Here is a 22,879-nt window from a genome sequence, read left to right as displayed (position 1 = left end):
AAAGATTTTTTATTTTATTTAATTTTCTTTTTCTTTTTTTGTCGAATGATATGTTATACGAGGTGTTGATCTCGCCGCGTGAATCGGAATTGAAATTGGAAGAATATAATTAGAATAGTATATTTTTAACAGTGGATGATTAGTTATAAATGGATAATTATACAATTATGTCTGTCCCAAAAAGTGAATAATTGGCCATACCTTGATAAATTTCCGAGATAGATTAATTTGGCTAGCTGGTTCGTGTTCCTGGGCTCAAAATTGAAGAAATTCTGGAAAGGACCTCTTTAGATTTGGCTGATTTTTGGGCCGGAAATAGAGTAGATTGAAAATTGATCGTATTTTACTGTTCCTACGTATTTTAATCTCATTGACAGTAATCCGAATCTAAAAGGAAAATTGATCTATCTACAAAATTGACCGACTTATCGTCATTTTATCGTTTTTTTTTTTTACTGTTAATTTGAGAATATCTCTGCGTCGAAATATTCGAATTTTTTGGTCTACGAGCAAACTCGAGCTTTGCTGGAGTCAGCGCAGCCAGCAGCGTAGCGCGTTGTTGTGAGACGTCACCTTCAGGGCTGAGCAGAGGTGACTCCCCACAACAAACCCCCTCGCTCGTGGCTACCTGACTCCAGCTAAACTCGGGCTCGCTGCTGAATTGAAAGATTCGAATATTTCGACCCATGCATGGATTGCGACGAATCAAAGTGGGTCTACGACTAAAACCAATCGATATTTCTTAATTTTTTTGCTTTCAACAGCGAATAATTGATGATAATTCGATCGATTGCATGAGTAGATGATTTTGCCTTCCAGATTAGAATTCTTGAGCTGATTATACGTGAGATTACCCTTGAAAAGCCAAAAAAAAATCGATTTTTGAGCAAACAAAAAATCGATTTTTGGGCCAAAAGTAAAGTAGTTGAAGAATTGATTGTATTACACTTTTCTGATGTGTTTTGACCTCAGAAATCCGAATCTGAAAGAAAAATTGACCTATCTCCAAAATTGACCGAGTTATCGCCAATTTTCAGCTTTTTGGGGTCAGAAAAAAAAAATTTATTTTTTAGTCTATATCAATGTGGTTTGAGCTCAGGAATCTGAATCTGGAAGAAAAATTGGTCTATCTTAAAAAATGATCGAGTTATCGCCAAATTATTGCATTTTTTGGCATTAATTTGCGGATATCTCGAAGGGAAAAAATCGTAGCTCAATTTGGACAACGGATTCGTGTTCCTGAGGTCAAAATACATAAGAAAAGTGCCATACGATCAATTTTAAAAAATAAAAATTTTTGGTCAAAATTTGAAAAAATCGTAAGGGGTACCCCTTGGAAAAATCTCAAATTTTGGGCAAAAATTTTTATTTTTTAAAATTGATCGTATGGCACTTTTCTTATGTATTTCGACCTCAGGAACACGAATCCGTTGTCCAAATTGAGCTACGATTTTTTCCCTTCGAGATATCCCCGAATTTATGCAAAAAAATGCATAAAAACGGTGATAACTCGTTCATTTTCAAAGATAGATCAATTTTTCTTTCAGATTCAGATTCCTGAGCTCAAATGACATAAGAATACATCAGAAGCTCAATTTTTTTTCTTCCACCCCAAAAAGGTGAAAATTGGCGATATCTCGGTCAATTTTATAGATAGGTCAATTTTTCTTCCAGATTCGGTTTCCTGGGGTCAAAATACATAAGAATCTACGAAAAAAACAATTTTTTATCGTCAACTCCTAAACCGCGAAAAATCCGAAGGGTACCCTTTTTTTTTTGCTCCGAATCGCGAATAAATGGCGATAACTCGGACAATTTTATAATTAGAATTATTTGGCTCTCGGACGTCGTAAAAGTCTCATCAAGTTCGAAGAATATTCCGTAAAAAGTGGCCCTTTCGGCGCAGAATGCCTCACGTATACCGCAATTTACATTCTCCAGATAATAAAGGCCGGTGCAAGCGAATAGGTGGTACTGACAACGCGATTTGTTATAATCTCGATCTAGGAAACTCGATCATTCGTGGCTATGAAATACACATAATAGCGAAAGTTCAATTGTGTAATTGAATAATATAAATTATCTCACAGTAATAAGATTTGTCACGGTCGTTTGATTTTTTTCAACTCAACGGTACCTTTACAAGATATGTAACCTGATAATTCTCCTCACTTCGTTTCATTACTCCGTTTCATCGAAGCTCTTAACGTTCGAAATGAAATCACGGTCCGAGCGACCTATCGGAAGAATCAAAAAAGAAAAGGAATAGGTAAAAAATAAACTATAAGAAAAAGGTGAAGTCGGCGGCGATGCGGTATAGGTCTAGGTAGGTAACTAACAAAGTGTATAGAAGTAAAGTATAAAAAGGGGGAGTGAGCAGAGGAGGTTTCCGTCCGTCCGGGGCAAAGCTCGCTGCCAAGGGCGCCAACTTGGTCCGACGTTGAAAGGCTATGCGCCTACCCGGAGTAGGTAAGGTATAGAGATACGTGTGCCGGACCGCGAGGTTCGCGTTCTGCACGAGAAACGCGCCTCGGCCCCTCTTCTCCTTTTCTACAACAAAGCTCGGCGAGTAGCGCGTCTAGGCGAGAGCCTAGACCCGCTCCGGCTAGACTCATCGCTCCGGAGAACACTCAGCCGCGCCGATAACCGAAGGAATTCGAGAGGAAAAAATTGAAAAAAAAGAGAAAATGTAAAGTGGATCAAAAATTTTCTATTCAAAAATCGATCGGATCGTTGCGAATAATTTTTTTGACAGGCAAAAAAATGGGCAAAATTTTCTCGTCGGATGTTCGTACGTGAAGGGGATCGTCGTTGACGTGATTAACGAAGAAAAAAGAAAAAAAAAAAGGAGATCCATCTCCGCAGATGCGGCGTATCGATTAAATTGATGCAGGGGCGTAACGTGGAATACGATCGTTGATAGAACGGCGAGTTTTACAATACGGAGGGACAATCGTCCCACACCTGATTGCGATTGTAGACAATGAACCACTCTAAATTCCATTCGTTCAAAGTTTTGCCAGTTGGCTAATAACGATCGTTGAAAGTACACGGGTAGGTTATTGCGGGTTAATACCGCGTCGGTCTTTTACTATTATTTCTACGACTGCGGCCGCATGGTGCAGCGGTGAGTGTGCAGCGAGAAATCGGTCTGGTGTAACAAGCAATTGTACCAACCACCTATGCTCCTATGAAAAACAACCTTATTCGCGTACGTACGGTATGATAAACGCGAGTTAACCAGATCTGCATCGCGGCGCTAAGCGGACCAATTCGAATTAGAATCGATAAAATCGGAACGTTGCGTGAAACTTTTTCTCTCATGATTTTACCGGTCTAATTAATCATAATTTTTCGTCACTTCATTAAAAGAGGAAAAAACCAAAAACCGTTGATTGATATTCTCATTCCCAAAAAACAAAACAAAAAAAAAAAAAATCGAGGGGAAAGAATTACCTAAGTTTTATGAAGAACGAAAGCGAAACATTTATCCGCCTCGTACGTGGAGTTACGGTTTATGATAAACGAGCAATTGATTTTGATTGCTCAATTTCTCTGTACACCGAGCCAATTATTTGTAGGTACAATACTTCTTATCGTACTTATAACGTAAGTCGCGTATAAATTTAGCGCGTGGGTTGTTATAAGTTGTGTAGAATTACACGAGAGAAAAAGGAATAAGAAAGAAAGTAAAATTTATAAGTCGAAGTTGAAGTTGAAGTTGAAGAGTAGCTGACTCGTTTGTTACGAAGTCAAGTCACGTATGTACTCTCTGTGTCATTACACACGTGTACAAGTATGTACGTATGTCTCTCTCTCTCTCTCTACCTCCGCAATACAAATCCTATGTACTAACTAGATTGTCAATAAACTATTTTTACACAACGTAAAACAATTCGCAATAACCAGCTACTAGAATCTTTGCGATAATATCGATCGATCGATCGATCCAATCGGTACGATACGAACTACGTACGCCGCAAATTAAATAAATAACGCATACGTAAGGGGTGCGACTTTTTTCCATCTCATCCGACGCACATCTGATGGATCTTAGGGCGTAAGATTAAATAAACTCGAATTTTTTTCAATCACGAATCATCATTTCATTCGATGCGAAAAAAAAAAATACGAATGAAAATAAAAAAAAAGAGGTCATCAAACTCTGCGAAAGATATTAACAAATAGCTATTAATAAATTAGATTATATAACCGTGACTAATCTGCGTTGTACGTAGTCTCTCTGTTCCTGGGGCGCGTGATTCTTTCTTCATAGGTGAATTACGGATTCCTAATGACGAATGATCGATGATTAAGATCAACTATAGGTATATTATATGTATAACGAACGTATGCGCGCGTGCATTCGTTACACGAGCGGTTTTAAATTCATTGGAACACGCGGATCCATACGATCCTCGGGGGTAAGATATTAATATTATAACAATTTATCTAACTACAGTCGGTGCGCGTATATTACAAGACCTTTGAAATTGCATACCGACACGCGAAGCGACGGGTATAATAAATAGCGTATTAGGTATATATGTATACAATCTACGCGTTACGAGACTCCAGAGTTACTAGGAGTAGGTATAATAGAAAAAACCCTATTAATAGGATCTCGATCGAATCCTGGGCTGTCCCGATCCATTACTCCCCTGCGTAACACGTGATACGAACCCGCCGTAATTACATAAGCGAAAAAATACAAAATGGGTAATAAAGAAGCTGCCGATCGATTATCAGGTTTCAAAGATCGAGCGGAGAGAGAAAAATCATTTCGTCGATGGTAGAAGCGTTCAATTTTTTGAGAATTTTTTTCGCCTTTCCTTCCAAATCTATATGTATGTATACATAAGTCAGAAACGCCGATCGTTTAACGTCATTAAAACACACTCGGTTCGGGATGAAGATGGGAGATACGTACGTACGTATGCATTACGGGAAGAGGGATCGAGAGGGAATAGGTGACAGTGAAAGTTCTGAATCACATTCCGAGCCCCACCATCTATTAATAGACCGACGCGTTTATACGGCGCGGGGACGGTTTCATAGCAGACCGCGTGCGATAATCGCCCGGTGTAAATTTAAATACACACGAATACACGTACGTCGCATACCGTATACACGAGTCTACGTGCATATTAAATTCAGGTAATTTTTTTTCTTTTTTTTTTTCATCTCAGTATGTACGGATATGTATATATATATATATTTATCGAGGAGGAATTTGTTAATACTTATTATAATAATCAGATACGGGCGTATAGATGTATATTATAATGTAAGGCTGAGAAATATTAAAACCCACGCAACATGCGTGCTACAGGTATCGTTATAATATTCGTATAGATGGTATGTAGACAAATATTTTATGTATGTATACACGTACATAATATAAAGGTACACACATGTGCATGGGACACGTCAGAAAACACACGGTATTAATTTTCTTCCTTTTTTTTTTTTGTAACATCAGATCAACAACACAGCGTCTGAGAGAATGAATTATACGAAGCGAATCACGTCACCGATAATTTGCGACTGTATCAGATCAGCCGATTGAGCCAGGTGCGAATCGACGCTATCGATTTGTAAATATATACGAATCTTAGACGGAACGAAGAAAGAGCTTCCTCGATTTAGAAATTTACATTTTTCCACACACACGGTTGATTCGTTTATCGAAAAATTCGTGCGCGTAGATCGCACCGTAACCGAAGGGATGGGGAAAAAAAGCTTCGCGGGACGTTCGTTTGGAGCTGAAATTTTCTACCGCATGTGCAGGGTAAGCGAAGCGACAGGAGCAACGGCAGCGGGAATGAGGAATGTCACCCAATTAAGCACGCGCCTATCGACCGGTCTATTAGGATAATATACACGCGTAGCCGACGTCACCGCACGTCGCGTCTGATGTCTGATATTTTTTTTTTTTTCATAAAGATTCCAAATATTTTTTTTGTCCCATCCTCACCTGTTCTTCGTTTTTCAACACACGCTCGACGCAATTCTTGAACCCCATCAAATTTTCAAGTTCAAGAAAAAAAGAGGAGACAAAAAAAGAATTTGGAATCAAAATATACATCATCTGCGAGATGTGAACATCACGTGTGGAATTGTTTGATCGAAAACTGCGGACCTCGTAGAAATGATGAAATTGAAAGGCGATCGCGGTCGGGTTATGGAACGGCGCGGTCGGAACGATGTAGAAGCGGGATCGTCGAAAATTCAAGACATTTTTTGGCCACTGATTCATTTCATACGTATGTGCGCGGCGTCCTGCAGGACGAGGGGATATTTTTGTCGAAAGAAAAAAAAAAAAGAAGAAAATGAGAAAGAAAAGAAAGGATCGATGATTGGGGGTTCGGTGCGAGCGAGATGATGAGGATCGGTTCGATAGTGTGCCGAGTCCTTTACGTTTCTAGACTGCGTATATTTTTACACGCACGCGGTTATACGTGTGTATATAAATTATAGCCAAGTGTTTTACATAGGTGTACATGTATGTATGTATATGAGATCGACTTCCGACGAGAAATACTTTGCCGTTGAATCACCGTGTACCATAAAATGCGGTTTTATGCGTACCTCTAGCGGGTTCGGTTTTCGAACTACTATACATGCCAAGTTTCTTTGTTCTAAGTTATATTTAATCCTCCATCCGCTGGATGATCGAAGAAAATTTTTTCACCGTTCTCAGGATACAGAATATATTTTTTCTACTTTCGAACAATAACTGTCCCGAAATTTTGTGATTTTATTTCTTTAAAAAATTAAAAATTAATTACCTGCAGTACCAATAAAATCGAATACGATGAATTCGTCGCTCGGTGCAGATTCAGAAGTCCCTATGTGGATCACGTAACAATTCTCGCATCGTTGTCGTTATTATAGTGTTAAAATTATTGAAATTACACCACGAAGGTGGATCGTCGCTATCTTTATTTCACCTGCGTAGAGAAATGCATCGTTCCGTTGGGTACGTAGTTGAATTTTCGAGTGAGTTTCCCTGGGCGTTTTCAATTAAGAATTCAATCGTTCGCAAATCCTTAGGTCTCAGTGTTCTGTGCGGAGTGCATATCCGAGTTATGTGTGTGTGTTTGTGTGGATAAATTGTACGTCGTACGATATTACGTACCTACGGTGCATAATATAACGTATTATAATAAACTAAAGCGTCTTACGACACTATGTGCAATTAAAACTAATTAAGATATTTCAGCGTTGCTCGCGTCAGTAGTAGTAGTAGTAGCAGTAGTAGGTGGGCAACGTATAATATTGTTCGCGATACCAGGCAGCAGATAAGTGAAGCATACATAACGAATACACGCTTATAAAATGCAGAGACGCAAAAAAAAGATATATATATATATATATATATATATATTACATTTTATACGTGTCCACAATATCAAATCGAAGGGGGCGGTACAGCTGGTTGTTGTTCATAGAAATCTGTACTCTTGTACACGACCTATACGCATAACGTGAAGCGTGCACATCCGGAAACCTTTTTTTTTTTTTTTTTTTTTTTTTTTCTTTCTTCCCTTGTCTTATCCACCGCTCACTCAACGGAGTTCAAAGTATTTTTATCGGGACGCATATATCTAATCGTACCGATAGACAAAAAAAAAAAAAAGAAATAGCGAAAATAGAAGATTATTGTAATTTTTCACAGAGATACGAAGGCGACGATAACTATTTTTCATATCGATTTCTCGGTCAATTTCGTGGACGGGAAATTTTTTCCCCAATTTTCTAACTAAATTTTTTGATCGGAGGGACGCGACGTTGGTGAATTTTTCGAACGGTTGGATAAAATTTCTAATCGAATGGGACGCGTGACTGCGAATCGATTGCGGTATCTATCGACGCACGTGCGTAGGTATTACGATACGCGTGTGCGTGTGTGTTTGTGAAATGTATATATAGGTGATTCGTGTCACGCAGAAAAAGCAGCGGCGGCGGCGGCAGCGGTATCACCGGCACGATGCACCGCGAACAGAGGTGTATAACTTATATCCCCGTTGCACGAATCCTCCGCAGGATACTTGGCCACTACTTTATATGGAGGCGTTTCGAAACGGCGAGACGCTACGCGACGCGACTCCGACGCTTCGTCGTATTGCAGATCCGAAACGCATTCGATTACACGAGTAAAATACGTCCCTACTTCTCAGCTATGGAATTTCACGCGCATCCGCGGTTCCATTGTAATAACGAGTGGAAAAAAATTCCTCAAATTTTTAATCCGTCTCGTCAATTGCGTGATGAAGAAAATTCATGCGTACGTTGAGCGGTGATCGGGAATGAAACAAAAAAAAAAAAGTAAATCAATCGACCGACGAGAAGAGGAAAACGTGCAAGAAAAATTCAATCGGAGTATCGATCGATGCGGGTACGATACGGATTGGATTCTCTATAAAATAATGATTACGGTATAAAATGAATATGAAGAATAAGAGTCGTACAGCGATAGCCTGTACAAGTACATCTGCCCCCCCTACGTACCTACTCCGTAACGATATAAAAATATTCTTTAGCTTCGCAGGCGTAATTGCCTGGCGGCATTTCAATTCACCGTCTTAGCGAGCGCAAAGAGTTACAATTACGCGCTATAAATCTTTCTACCAACATTCGCGCATTCTTACAGCTAATATCTCGGAATAAACGCAGCTACGTATACGTGTATATACACACCTGTACACATCGCAGCTACATCCTTAGTTTATATGTACACGTACCGAGAAAATGAGGAGATCTCATGCCGTCCGCGAGGGAGATGACGAGGCGTGTCCCACTGCAGGGCCTCGTCGTATACGGTTGGCAAAAATGAATCCGCGTCCTTCGTTATGCGCGAGAAGAGAAAAAAAAAGAAAAAAAACACAACTAAAATCCAAAAATTTTCCAACGGAGTAGTTCGCCTCGTTTCGATGATATTCTTTTTCCGATCGTTACTTTTAGCCGTAATTGTTCGTACATCGCGTACAGCTGCAACTGTACGTATAAATTTACGACGGGGTTTGTTCGTTAACGACGTTAGGACTCTGTCGATCCGCGACGTAGATTTTATAATCTTATTTATCAGAGGCGGACATTCCTCTGTTCGGTTGAGCGTGCCGATGTTCGTCATGACGAAGATCTCGTATTATCTATGTGAACCGGAATGCCCGTCGGACGAACGGCCGTATAAGATACATATAACGAAATAAAAGTTTTGAAAACTATATATATAATATTTCTGCGCCGAGATGCGCTGTACGTCTATCCGCGAGAAGGTAGATGTACGGTACGTGTGCGTGTATATACACATAGGTGGAAGAAACCGACCGCGTATCGAGTCAGCAACTGTATATAACCCCTACGGAGTGTTGAATGTCGCTCGAGGAATTTGACGTGTTTCTCCCGTACCTCTACCCGCGATCGCCGCGAAGAGACGCGTAACGAAATGTGACGGATACACGCTTACGCTGCTGTACGTACACATAACTGATGAAGAATGAAAAATGAAGAGAAAAAACAAGATAGAGAAATATCAAAACGAAACCGAATGATCCACTCGGTGCGAAATGAAGTGCATCACTCGTCTTCCTTATTTTTGAATCAATTTTTTTCATCATCCCGTTCGTGCGAGATGAACGATTCACGCGTTCAAGCGTTATCGAAGTTCGACGATGTAAAAAACACGATAATTTAATTTCCTTATTTTTTTTTTTTTTTATCATAGCCCAATAAAGTTTCGAAATTTCATGGTTAATTAACGGACGCTGCTGTTGCGCTTCGAGCAATTGAACACATTCGAGACGGAACGGAGGAGGATGAATATTTTGTAACAATTTTTTCCGACTTAGGGGAGAATGAAAAGAAAGAGAAAAAAAAAACCCTCGATTTACATTTCTCGGGCGATGCATATGTACTATATGCGCGCATAGTTTGCACACAGCGCGATAACTCGTAGATATGTATATAATAGAAGAGAATCTCATAACGTATTTATCTTCACCTCACGACCCCGGGGAGCGCGCGTCGGACTCCACCACACACGTCCGCGTGCAGCTTTGCACATAAATGTAATAAGGTAGCACTACGCTGCCAGCAATGAAACTTAATAAGTGACGAGTTCTCGCGAGGCTAATGAAGAATGTAAGCCGGATGTCACAATATTAAATTTTCTGCGCTTCTCCGCACCCGCTAACGCCGTACCCCAATTTTGTTCAATTAATTATTAATTAATCCCTGCCGCAACTGCACACCGGCGATATACGTACACTCGGATCTTCCATTTTTCGGAGACATTCGGTACCCATTTTGTTTCACTTACTTCATTTTTTTTCCATCCCCCGATTTTTCCCTTCTCCACGGAATCCTGGAGTTTCGGATTCGAAATTTCCGGTAGATCGGAGAGACACAGAAAAAAAAAAAAATAATTGGAAGATCGGAAGCTCGTGTCGCGATGAAGAAAAAAAAGAAAAAAAAAATCAGAAATACACGACTGTGATGTACAAGAGATACACCTATTTACCTGAACGTATGTGACATAAATATGTGTCCCGTACGAGCGGTTGCTTCGCTGCGCTGCTACTGTTGCATCTGCGTTGAAGGGTTTCCTCGGTTTTATCGCCTCTCCGTCGGAGACGCGGGTTCAAGGGAAATGTATATATACGCATATGTTCGCACGTACACCGGTACAGGCACGTGTGTTCTCCGTGTAATTCTCAATTTTTTTTTTTTTTTTTCTTTTCTTCTCCATCCTCATCGTAGGTACGTAACTTTCCTTCTCTCTCTCTCTCTCGCACACATTCGTAAAGAGACCTTACGAATGTGACCACACAACGCTAATGTACACATCCGTAGCTCAATACCGCAGTGGCACAACTTGTTTTATTCAAAAAAGCGAAGATGGAAGAAAAAGGAAAAAGAAAAATTGGACGCGTCGTAAAATCAGGTCACTGTCAATCGATCGACGATTCCGCATCGTCGTGTAATCAAAGTTTTTTTTTTTTTTTCTAAAAAATCGCCCGTTCCGTTCAATCGATTGATAAATGTCTTCCTCCGTTTTTTAGGTTTTGTATTTTTTCTGTTTTTTTTTTTTTTACAATTTAAAATTCACCACGGTAGAAATTTATCCAAGCAAAAGATAAGTGAAGCCATTTTCAGGCTCGCGGGTATATCGTAACTACGTATAATGTACCGTAGTTAAGTAACGAGTTTTTTTAAAGTCTGAAGGGTAAGGGCGATATATATAGTTTTACCCTACGCCTGCAACATCTGCACGTGTTCGGATAAACAATGTACACATATTAATTCGAAACCGTACAACGTGTGTAACGCGAAACAGCGTACGACTTATGACGATATTTTTTAAACTGAAAAACGAAATTTTTCTCCTCCTTTTTCTCAAAGTGCCGAACACAGTAGATTCGATCGAAACGAAAATCTGCAGGTGCTGTTAGCTATGTGTTAAATTTTTTTTACATTCGTACCCAAATATTTCTATTAAAATAATCGTAGGTACGGATGAGTCTCGTTATTAAGGCCTCTGAATTAGCGCTCTTCAGAAATGAAGACCCAATTTTCAATCCCGTACAAGAAAAAAAAAATTCTCGTTTCACCGACTCAGCTGGTTTTCCGACTGGTTGTTAACGGATGCGAGAAAACGCCCCCAATTTCGGGGATCAAGTTCCTCATTCGGCTGTGTACACCCGAAGTAGGTATAGGTAGACGATATCTCTCAATTAATGTACCTTATATACCTCCCTATACGACCTAAGGAAGTCACATGAGACGATCGGTCAAGAGGGTAAAGCCCTATACGGTGTCATTTTCTCCGACGCGTCCCAAGAGAGAAAAAAAGAAAAAATTTAAGTAAACTAAAATTGAATTAAAAAAGAAGCAGGCAAAGAATAGAATCGATAAAAATTTAAGATAAAAGTAAACGCGTTGTGTTACAGGTAATCGTCTACCGTGTCGCACGACCGATTCATCTTTCGTAAGGTCAAGTGAATTTTAGTACATACGTATTAGGTGGCCGTATACGCCCACGTGATGTACACGTGCGCGTTCCGTACCTGACGTAATCGTCATCGTCATCGTCATCGTTCACGCGATCCGAATCTTGGGGCGCACACACGTATAATGTACCGATTTTATTTATTTATATACTCGAATATATATATTTTTTTTTCGATTTTTAAATTCCTTTTTTATTTTCTTCACACACAATGCACGAATTGTGATTGATGTCTTCTCGTACGGTGTACGGTTTGCGTTCAAACGCTGTCAAGATATATCCACCTCCGCCTACATCTTCTCTCTAGGTTCACGCTTTTTTTCCGATGCCACAGAGACACGTACACGTCGGTCATTCGGATTCTCCAGTCACATCGAGAGTCGCGCACTCATCTCGCTGGCGATACCGCACATATGCGATATTTACGCTGTACGTAGATCTCAATGAAAAAAAGCTTAAAAAATACACGCATTTTGAAATCGTGTACAGTATCCGGCGAAGGTGGTTCGCACGTACGCTTTACAACTATCGCCTAGGACAGCCGGAGTAAAATCCGCCGACGCGTCGTCGTAAATTGCAAAGCTTGTCCGAATCACGGAACGAACCAACGACGAATATCCTCTCCTCTGTATACCATACCACCTCTTCGTACGTAAGAATTGATTTTTTCATCCGAGTCGCAGATAGATCGAAACAGCCGCGGCACAACGCGGTGACTTACCCGCGCGGCGCTTCTTCGATATTACCAGTCAACGCACGTGGTGCCGAATCAATGTCAGCCAACTCTCCTCGTATACTGTAATCATCCTCGTCCTCGTCGTCGTCGTCGTCGATACTATCGTCATTATATGTAGGTATGTACGCTTTTACACACCTCGATAAATCGTTACCCCCCCCCTCCCCCATCGATCGATCGACGCGGTGAGAAAATATTAAGAATTGAAATAAAAAAAATGTATTCACACAGATGAGGGTGATTGAAGAAAATAATTGTTTTTTATTTTAATCATCCTACTAAACAATTTTCGAACAGAACGAGGCATATCCTGGTTGATATATTAATGGCAGAATTCAACGAGGATGATTATCTCGGTTTATTTTTCGAAAAATCTTCTCCTTCTCCTTTTTTCTTTTTCTGTATGTACGTATTTATACACATCGTGGTTCGCGGCTTTGATACTCGCGTGACGTCCATTAAAACGCGGCTCTCTCTCTCTTATTGCGGCATGAGAATCTCAAGGAGTAGATACGGGAGAATGAGAGAAGGAAAAAAAAACAAAAAACAAAGTAAAAAGAAGAAGATTCAAGAATCTGGTATATCGAGTATCAGTTTTTGTCTCAGGATAGCTAGACGAAAGCGGCTCCGCATGGAGAACGTATAAGAGATCAACTATACTAGTAGTCGCTGCGGTAGCGACAGCGTAAGAGCGACGACGGGCGGCTACGAACAAAAGGTGGATTACATCCACATACCCGAGGGGCTGTTCATCCCCGTTTGATCTGGACGGTATCATTTTTCGAAGTGTGTTAAATAAAAAAAAGAAAAAAAACAAATTCGATTCTCTGCAGTTTCGTCGAACAAGTTTTCAGCTAAATTTTATATCAGAGCGCGAAGATTATTTATTTATTTTCTTTTTTTTTACTTTTTGTCGAACGAAAAAGAAGAATCGGCGTTCGCGATGATTTGAAGAATTTTTCGGTTCTTCTAGTCGCGTCGCGCGTGAGCTCTGCGGCAGTCAAGGTCGCGGCGGAAGGTCTTTCTTCTAGTTGGTATGTAAAAACGAGAAATAAGAGAAATAAAAGTAACAGACATTCTGACGGGGGTAGCGGCAAGAAAAAAAGGGAGAGACGGAGAAATATTTTAGGCAACAAATCGGAACCGTAGCTAGGTGTACACAGAAGCAGAATTCGGAGAGACCGAGAAACGATCACAGCATACGGTGTACACCATCGGCGGTTTGTCGCTTTTATTTCATCCTTCTGTTTTATTTATTTTTTTTTTTCATTTTTTTTTTTCAAAGCGACTCGGAGAGAACGGAAGCTGCAAAAAGTAATCTCGTCCGGTTGACTGGTCCCCCGTAGTTTATCCTACGGTTGATGAAACAGAGGATCAAAGTCAAAGTCAAAGTCGGTCGCCTCCTCGTATCTCTACTCTTCGCGCGTTTGCCCTCAGATGATCCTCTGTTAAAACGTACACTTCTTCAACAAAAGCGACTTTTAACAACGAACATGCTCCGCTGACTCCCTGCTTCTAATTCTTTACGGCGGTAGCGATACACCGCGCGCACCACCCCGGCGGCTCTTCTTCCCGTACCATTTTAATTCTCTCTCGTTCGTTCGTTCGTTCGTTCGTTCGATCGATCGATCGCCGATCGCGGTGACATTGAACGCACAGCTGTCACTTTCGATCGCCGGTCTCGCACGATTGATTTCTCGTCGTTACATATATTGTATTATATTGTATATAAACGAATGGAAACGTGCAAACTATAGCGAATTATCCTCTTCAATAACACCAGATCAATTAATCGCTCGAACGGAGGAATCGATCGCCTTTCTTTCTCTTTTTTCTTTCTTTATTCCATTTCGAAGATTTTTCAAATTTTTCGACGTACACAAGGGCGACCCGATCTACCGCGGAGCACGCGTTGTTTGCTAACTAAAAGTCGGGTCAGGTCGCCCATTATACCGACACGACCGTCAGAGATCTTCGGATCAAAACGCGGCTGTGGAAACTAGAGAATAGCGAAATAGGTAGCGATACAGAACAGAGTTGAATCCTTTCATAGGATATAGACGCGCTCCACGCTGTTGCAGCGGTGGTAAAATACTTTTAAGAGTATACCAGACTACCGTTACGAGATCTTCTCAGGCGCGAATACATCCATCTATGGGTATATCTTTATCCATACAACCGTGCCGTTCGCTCGTAGCTTGTCCTGCGCTATTTCATAAATCGACACAGTCGTAGGTGAATATTTTTACATAAGAAAAAAATCAGATTTCGAGCGATCTAACGAAATTTTTTGCAGTTAGATAAAATCATCCCACGAACGTATCGGAAGAAATGGATAAAAAAAAAAATAGAACGTGCAATCGAATCGATCTGTACCGTAGGCTGTTTGCCGGACGGTCATTAATAAATAACTGGGATTGCCTCCGTATTGCGATCGCGGGGTACGGAGTTAAAGAGAGTGGCCGGGGGGGGGGGGGGGGGGGGGGGAAACTGGTAACGGAGTAAGTAATTTCTCAAAGTCTTGATACAGTTGAAATATGTACGGAGATAGTCTACCGCTATTATTCCTACGGAGAACGTTACAATATATCCTCGGTTTCGTTATTATCATCGTCATTTTATCATTTTCATTTTTCTACCGACGTCTGCGATTTCTTTCTTTTTTTTTTATTTTCTTTTCTCCATTTCGCTATCCGGTTCCGTTCTTCTTATCCGACGGTTTTCGATACCCCGTACCAATTTCCGCGAATGGGAAGCTAGGAAATAATCGATCCGGTACGCACCGATTTCGATCCGAAAAAATTCCGCCTCAAATTTCGTTGCTCGTTATCAATACTTGGTCACGAGGTGCAGTGGAAATACGCGACCGCGGAATGAGGTCCGGAAATCAAATTCTTTCCGTATATCTACTCGACGTACAGGAAGGAAAAAATAATCAAGAGGGTGAGAGAAAAAAGAAAATTCTGCAACGACAAAAAAGGAGGTCGATAATCGAGCCTCGTACAATAGCTGTGAGTTATTGTAAACGTTGTTCGAAAGAGATTCTTCTCTGAAATAGGAAATAAGTAGGAGAGAAGAGATAGGCACATTACGCTACGCTACACTACACCACCGTTACGTGGGCAGGCGGCGGCGGTGGCGGCGGCGTCTTATTATGCAATCAAGTATCGAGGTAAAAGAATATAAATGAAAAAAAAAGAGAAGAAGAGAGAAAGAGAGAGAGAGAGAGAGAGAGAGAGAGAAAAAAAAAGAGCGAACAAATAAAATAGAAAAAAACGACGCCTTAGGGACAACGCGAAATACTAATCCATGCTACCGCCGCGTTACTGGTTATATCGCAAAGTTCAAGCACCGTATAATATCTCATAATACCCCATTATAACAGAGACTCGAGATTCCTCAATGAGAATACGAGGAGAAAAAAAAAAAAAAAAAAACCAACGACTCATCTGACCGGAAAGAAAAAGATTTTTTTTTTTTTCCAAAAAACAATTTCGATGGGATCCTCGTCAGCGACGAGGACATCTCAGGATTATCGTGATTGAAAATGCGCGACAACAAAAATGTGTCGTTATACGACACACGTAACAGGCCGATTGTAAAGAGTAAGCTCGTTTTACGCGAGAACCTTTTACCTGGCAGTCTCTCATTGCCGCGACGCACGACTCGTATGATATACGTGTGTAACCTCCCGCGGTATATATGCATGCATGTGTTACTCAGCGCGGGTCACATAACCGTCCGGGCTGTTTTTTCTAATAGAAAGTAACGCACCTCCATCCATCCATCCGTCCATCCATCCTCCGTGTAACTCGGCGAAAGAACAAACAATAGGAACGCGTCCGTCTCTTTCTCTCTCTCTATCTCTCTCTCTCTCTCTTTCTCTACCTCTAGGAAAACGCGATTAATCTCGAGATGCAACGTTACCTGGGGCGTCGCGAAAAAAATTCGAGCAAAATCACCGGCTCCGTGTCGCACCTGACGATGAATCGCGACCCCGCGAAGAAGGGTGCGAATATCTTGTCTATTTTTTTTGCTTCACCACCCTCTGGGGGATCACGGGGGTGGTTCACCCCCTGCCGTAAGTCGATTGAAAGGAAAAGATATTTTCGAGCGAAATTGGATTCGCGAAGGGAAATATTTTTTTTTTTCTTTTTCTTTCTTTTTCCGAGGCAACAGCTGGGGGTTCAGAATCCAGTTGGCGGTAAGAGCGAAGGATCAACCAGCGGAACACTACGGTGAGACCGGGGCCACGGGTGTATGGTATACAAGCGAAGCAAAGAGCGAACGGACTGAGGAGAGCCTAGCCACGGCTCCGCGCGGCAACCAAACCTGTTTCATTTTTTTCATCCTACACATTTAACGAACTCGCAGGAATGTCTGGCGTTATTTAGATCGCTACTAATCGGCATACGTAGGTACGTACGTACCGTGTACCCACTGTGTACGCCTACTGTACGTAAAGCCTCCAACCCATCCCGGAGTCCTGGTTTTACGTACTTCACAAAGGAATTTCTCTACTTTTATTTTTTCTCATTACACATTTTTGTTCATCCCCTGCCGCTCCCTTTTTTTTCTATACTCTTTCTCTCTCTCTCTCTCTCTCTCTCTCTCCGTCGTTCGTACAACCGCGAAAAATCGTACGACTACTACCGATTTTCGAAGATCGCGATTTTTTTGGAAAATTAAATTCTTCCCTCGGGTGTTTTCGGTCTGCGGTCTCGATTCTATCGCGAAATAATGTGTCGGCCGAACGAGACCGATTTCTAGTTGGTTTTTTTTTTTTTTTTTTTTTTTTTTCTCACACGAATCCTCCTTTCGTAATCGAATTTGCGACGGCAAAACATGCGACAGAACGGTCGTCGGTTGGCTTCTAAACAGCGACACGTAGAAATGCACTAAATGGTATTACACCGCGATTATTTAATAGTCGCAATGTTACGCTAGGTGTGCGGGTATGGATCGAGAATTGTGGCAACGAAGCACTCTACCACCTCGTGCATCGTTATAAATGAAACGAAATACCCGGAGTTTTGAATTCGTCGAAGGAAGAAGAAAAATTTCTATTCTTCCTTCGGGAAGGACGTAGAAATTTTCTGAAGAAAATATCAACGAATTTTCATAATTTTCATTGGGGGCACAACCGGTGGGGAAGTGACGATGAAATAAATTCTTCGGTTCTGAATACACCCGAATATATATATATATATATTCGAGTGTTCCGAAATTAGGCACGTATAACCGAACGTACACAGGAGGACTTAAGTACAAGCGTTCGGAGTGAGGAAGGAAGTAAAAGAAAGGTTTTTCCTACCTGTTGATTCTCCCAGGACGTCTGCGCGGGGTATAACCGGCGTGCCAACGGCCCTTATAGGAAAACCTTGTCGAGCGAACACACGGAGGGACAGCGCCGCTCACAGTTGTTCCGAATTATCCACAGTAAAAAAGGTGCCCCGTTCTCCTGAGGTTTTTCGAGATTATTTATTTATTTTTTTTTTTTTCTTGCGGAAAAAATTTTCACTGCGTTCGCCTCGTAGCAATAAACGAGCGAACAACAACCAACAATATATCACTCACAGTATACCATGTGAACTCAAAATGCAAAAAATGCAAAAAAAAAAAATCAAACTTCCTTCTCGTAGAAAAACAAGAAATAATCAATCGGTAGTTATCACGATTTGCACATCGGTCACTTTAATTTTCACGGGGGTGGGGGTGGGGCAGTGGCAGGGGCAGTGGCAGGGGCAGGGGGGGGGGGGGAGGGGATTAATCCATAGCAGATATCGTCACAACGAAAGCAAACCGAATTTCGAACGGATCACGAGGTTGACAGTCGGTCGTTGAAAAATTTTTTTTCCCCTCTTCAAACCGTCTCAGAGGACAGAGTATCAGAAAATTTGGAGAGGGTCGGTTGGGAGTTTTCCAAAAAAACGAATAAACAAAAATACAAAAAACCTCGCCGAGCGATAAGAAAAGTCAAAGAGTCTCGAGGGTGATGAAAAATCACGGACAACGTATCACGATTAAGGATAAACAAAGTACCTCCGAAATCCACTTGCTCGGCGGACGTACCTCGCACAGAGGAGGACCTTTAAACTCAGCGGCCAAACACCAGACTGACTAATCCCGCTGGACGCAGGAAATACACTGAGCAGCCATCGAAGTCCGACGACTGTTTCCGATCTTGACCGAAGAAAAGTGGTGAACGGCGTCTAGAGGGACCCGCGACGCCTACTGTGCCTCAGAGGTATATCCCTCCGTCGAAGAAAGACGCCTGGCGTCGCAGCGACGGAGTGGGGGAATCCGAACGCGTACACACACACGTACGTACACACATACCTACTTTTCTTATCGCGGTGTGTGTCTGTGTGCGTGTGTCGGTGGACCGTTGAGACGTATCGGATCGTTGTTCCCCGTGGGTATATATATATTGAGATTGTATTTTATCTCTGCTTTATTACAAGGATTTAAAATCGCTCGGTCTTCGTCGCACCCGTTGGTCCCGTTGCGCGTTCCGTACCTCGATACGCCGGTGGTAAACCCAAGGCAAACGACCGCGGATACAACCGAACCACCCTGTAGGATTATACCTGTTTTAACACGGGACACTTCACACCGATGTAAGCGTAACGTTTGCGCGTCTCTTTTCCATAGAGGCAGAAGCGATCGAAGAATATGGGAAAATCGTCTATCGCCGAACGCGATAACGTTCTCGCCTGGGCCCAAAATTCGGACGCGGCAAGGTCGATTTCTCGTACACCGTAAATCAACAACGGCTTGTAAGCGACGACCGCCGAGGATATCCTCAGTTGCAGTCCGAACGCCCACGAAACTGGATCTCCGGGGACGGCGGTAGTCCGTCGGATCGACGGTGAGTTCTCGTAAATTTTTCCAATCGATCGCAATATCCAACTGCGCAATATCTTTGCCTGGCATAGGTTTATATCGGACGAATATATCGTCGCGTGTACGCGTTGAAAAATTCTCGTAGAGGAAGTCTGAGGCTGAGTCTGGAATATTTTTTTTTTTATCCTTCCCAACGATTTTCCGCTGTCTTATTTTCATTTCTCAGTACTTTCTACCTTGTAGTTCAAAGACTTCTCGGTTCGCACGAAATAGTTTGCTCTCGGATAACAAAAGTGCGAAACAAACGAGGAGACGCGGGATAACGTCTTAAGCCAATCCTTGTGTAAATTTGCGAAAGCAGCATAGCGCGACTTTTCGGAGTTTCGAGAACAAGAGGAGAGGAAAAAATTTATCGCAATTTCTTACTACGAAATATACGTACGTATACATACGTTTCGGACTCGCGTCTATTTACTCTTGAGCTGAATGAATTTAAACTCCTCAAAGAAAAAATAAAATAAAATCCTCGCAAATTTCTAGTACGGATGCGACGCAGACTGGGGGACTTGAAAACGTTCGATGAGCCCCGCTTGGAAACACGAGTATTTTCTACCATCTGCCCCCGACGACGTCGCGATGCACGCCTGCACTGCAACCAAGGCCGACGACTTCGTGGCTGGCCAGAGTTGCCGTAAGTATAAACGAAATAAGAAATGAAAAAAAAAAAAAAACAACAAATACCAAGAAGAAGGAGAAGGAAGGAAGGAAGGAAGGAAGGAAATGTGCAGGGCAGGGAAGTACTGGCCGTTGTATACAGCAGACCCCGTCTCAATTATACAATTCTCCGCAATTAAAAACATCCAGAACACAACACAACGTGGTGCGGATGTACGGAGGTATCCTCGTCGAGGAACGAGCGGTGAGTATTGCAAAAAAAAAAAAAAGAAAAAATTCGAACACACATTTTCTCTCGCGAACGAAGAAAGAAGAGCTTGGCATCGGAGGGCTAGGAGGATAGCCGCACGAAAATCAGGTCCACGGTAAATCGTATCCTTTTTTTTTTTTTCCGTTGCGTCGCGCACGGAATAATCGACGTGCGAATTAATTACGAAAGCACGTGCGCGCCGCCGGTAGATAGGATATGCGTACCTATGCGCTTGTCCGCTCGATTAAATCCGATGCGTAATTATAACTGTACACATAACACAATCGCGCGTCACCGGTGTCGCGAAGTGTGGTCGGACGGGAACAGGTTATTGCTGCAGATGACAGTGACCTTCGCATTGGAAAACGGTAGCCACCGCTTTATATTCTTCACCATCTCTGCACCGTGCGACGCCGGCGTCGCGACGCCGGACCCTGCACCGAGGACGAACGCCTCGCTCTTCTGATCCGGTAAAACGATAAATTATGGATAAAGATTTATAAGGATATTTACGCGACACGATTCTGAGACCGCTAGGATCGTTGAACTCGATTTTTCTACGTTTGTTTTTCTTTTTTTATTCTTATTCAATCTACTTCTATGTGAAGCGTCGATTTCTTTTCCTTGTTTCTTTTTTTTTTTTTTTTTCATTTAATATCCGCAGCTCGTGAGGTGAGTGAAAATTTTGGATCTTCCGTACTCTGTTCTAATTTTTCACGGAATCAAATTGCCCTCTCGATAGCACGAAACTATTTCCACGGTACATCCGACCCGGACAGGGTCATCGATGGCACGCGGTGGTATTCGTTGGCCGGTGAGCCCTTCGACTACGGGGAGCCGGTTTGCCGGAAATAACTCGAAGACGGAGCAAAAAAGAAACGAGACGACGAAGAAGAGACGGAGGGATAAAAAGGAGGAGAAGAAATCGGCGATCCGCGGGGCTCTACCCGACTTTGGCGTGGCATTAATAAAAGGTATCCCCCCCCCAGTACATTAATTACGCCCATATTTTAACTCCGATGGCAACAAATATCCGTCGATATGAATAATAGATATTATTGTTCGCCCTATCGGACGTATACATATAACTTATGTGTATATTATACGTATGCAAATTCGTTTTTTTCAACGTTTCCCGAATCTTTGGCGCCACGAAACAAAAAAAACACGAAAAAAACCAGAAATTTAGTGGACTTGTACGTTAGATTTCTTTTTTCATTTTGCTTTTTTTGAAATTCTCAATCTCGTTGATAATTTGACCGCGTCATTTTACTGTAATTTCAAATTCAGTTCCCAGCTGATTACGGTGTGTGTTACGTAACTCACGTGGGTGGGGAATATTTTATTAGACCCGTATTATAAATATGTGCAATTTACGAACGCCGAGTTATCGTGATAATAACGACAACGACGTATTAAAAAAGAAAAGAAAGGAGGCGAAGAAAAAATTGAGGATATTTCGAGGATGCGCGGAGGTACGAGTCGTCGGTTTTTCGTCGATCGGCTATCGCGAGGAGCGATCGGTTTTATCTCCGAGTCGAGGAGGATCAATCCCGACGACATATGAGAGTTCGAGGGACGGGCGTGCAGAGCCTCGGTTCGGGTCGTCGAGATGCCGTCCGAGTGCAACGTACTGAATAATTTTCAAATTAGATAATAAAAGGAATGCGGTAGGTATGCGTATATAGGTGTACAAACCGCGTACGCCTGCACTACTGTGTCCGAGGCGGCACGGGCCGGACGATAAAATGAAAAAAGGGGATAGAAAAAAATGAAGAAAAGAATGAAAAAAAAAAAAACACAGAATCACGTATCTTTCGACTCTCTCTCGCCAACCCCACCTCCTCCTCCTCCGACTCTCCGAATGGAGATGCTGCGGCTCGATCCGTTCCGCTTTTATACGTGTGTGTGTATACCTAACGTTACACGTGAAGTGGGCGGAAAATGGAAATTCTATAACCGACTGGTTTTATAAGCGCGTATCTTCGGATCACAAACTTCCGGCATTTTTAATTGCTCCGAATTTATCGATGGCCCTTTCTCTCGTCGTGAATTGAATTTCGCTTCGCGACGGCGGTCGTTGTAGACCGTTTGAAAAATTGAAAAACTCCGTCCGTTCACGCGAACCGAACGAATTCGAGTTCCTGTGAATAAAAAAAAAATAAAAAAATAATCCAGAGTCGGAACGGAGATCGTAAAATTCGGAAGCTTTGTTCGGCCGCTACGCGTGCAGTTTGTAACCTGAAATTCAGGCGCAGGTGGTGAGACGTTGCTCGCATGGCGACGCCGACGCGTAAGACTAGCTAATGCGGAGGGCGTCACCTGGAGCACGTGCGTTCCTTCGAGCCATTCTTCGGCA

The 22,879-nt window shown here is 42.0% G+C and overlaps 1 protein-coding gene and 1 long non-coding RNA gene across 4 annotated transcripts in view; one reads left to right on the top strand and one right to left on the bottom strand.

Moving 5' to 3' along the window:
- Positions 1–22,879, bottom strand: part of LOC105684498 (protein Shroom) — a 94,029-nt gene that overhangs the window by 59,262 nt on the left and 11,888 nt on the right. The window contains exons 1-2 of one of the 3 annotated variants that reach the window (XM_025746283.2): positions 18,792–18,926; positions 18,064–18,210 (exon numbers count right to left, since the gene is read on the bottom strand). The exons of the other annotated variants lie outside the window; for them this stretch is intronic. The gene's annotated coding sequence lies outside the window, so the exon portion shown is untranslated. Of the gene's footprint in view, positions 1–18,063; positions 18,211–18,791; positions 18,927–22,879 lie in introns of those variants that run through there. 3 annotated transcript variants of the gene reach the window in all.
- On the top strand, positions 19,201–20,329 carry LOC125502055. The gene is made up of 2 exons (XR_007279865.1): positions 19,201–19,620; positions 20,136–20,329. It is a non-coding gene; the product is annotated as an uncharacterized LOC125502055 (long non-coding RNA).

Source organism: Athalia rosae, chromosome 8 (assembly GCF_917208135.1).
Source record: "Athalia rosae chromosome 8, iyAthRosa1.1, whole genome shotgun sequence".
Taxonomy (NCBI): domain Eukaryota; kingdom Metazoa; phylum Arthropoda; class Insecta; order Hymenoptera; family Athaliidae; genus Athalia; species Athalia rosae.
This window is presented reverse-complemented; position numbering and strand designations above follow the sequence as displayed.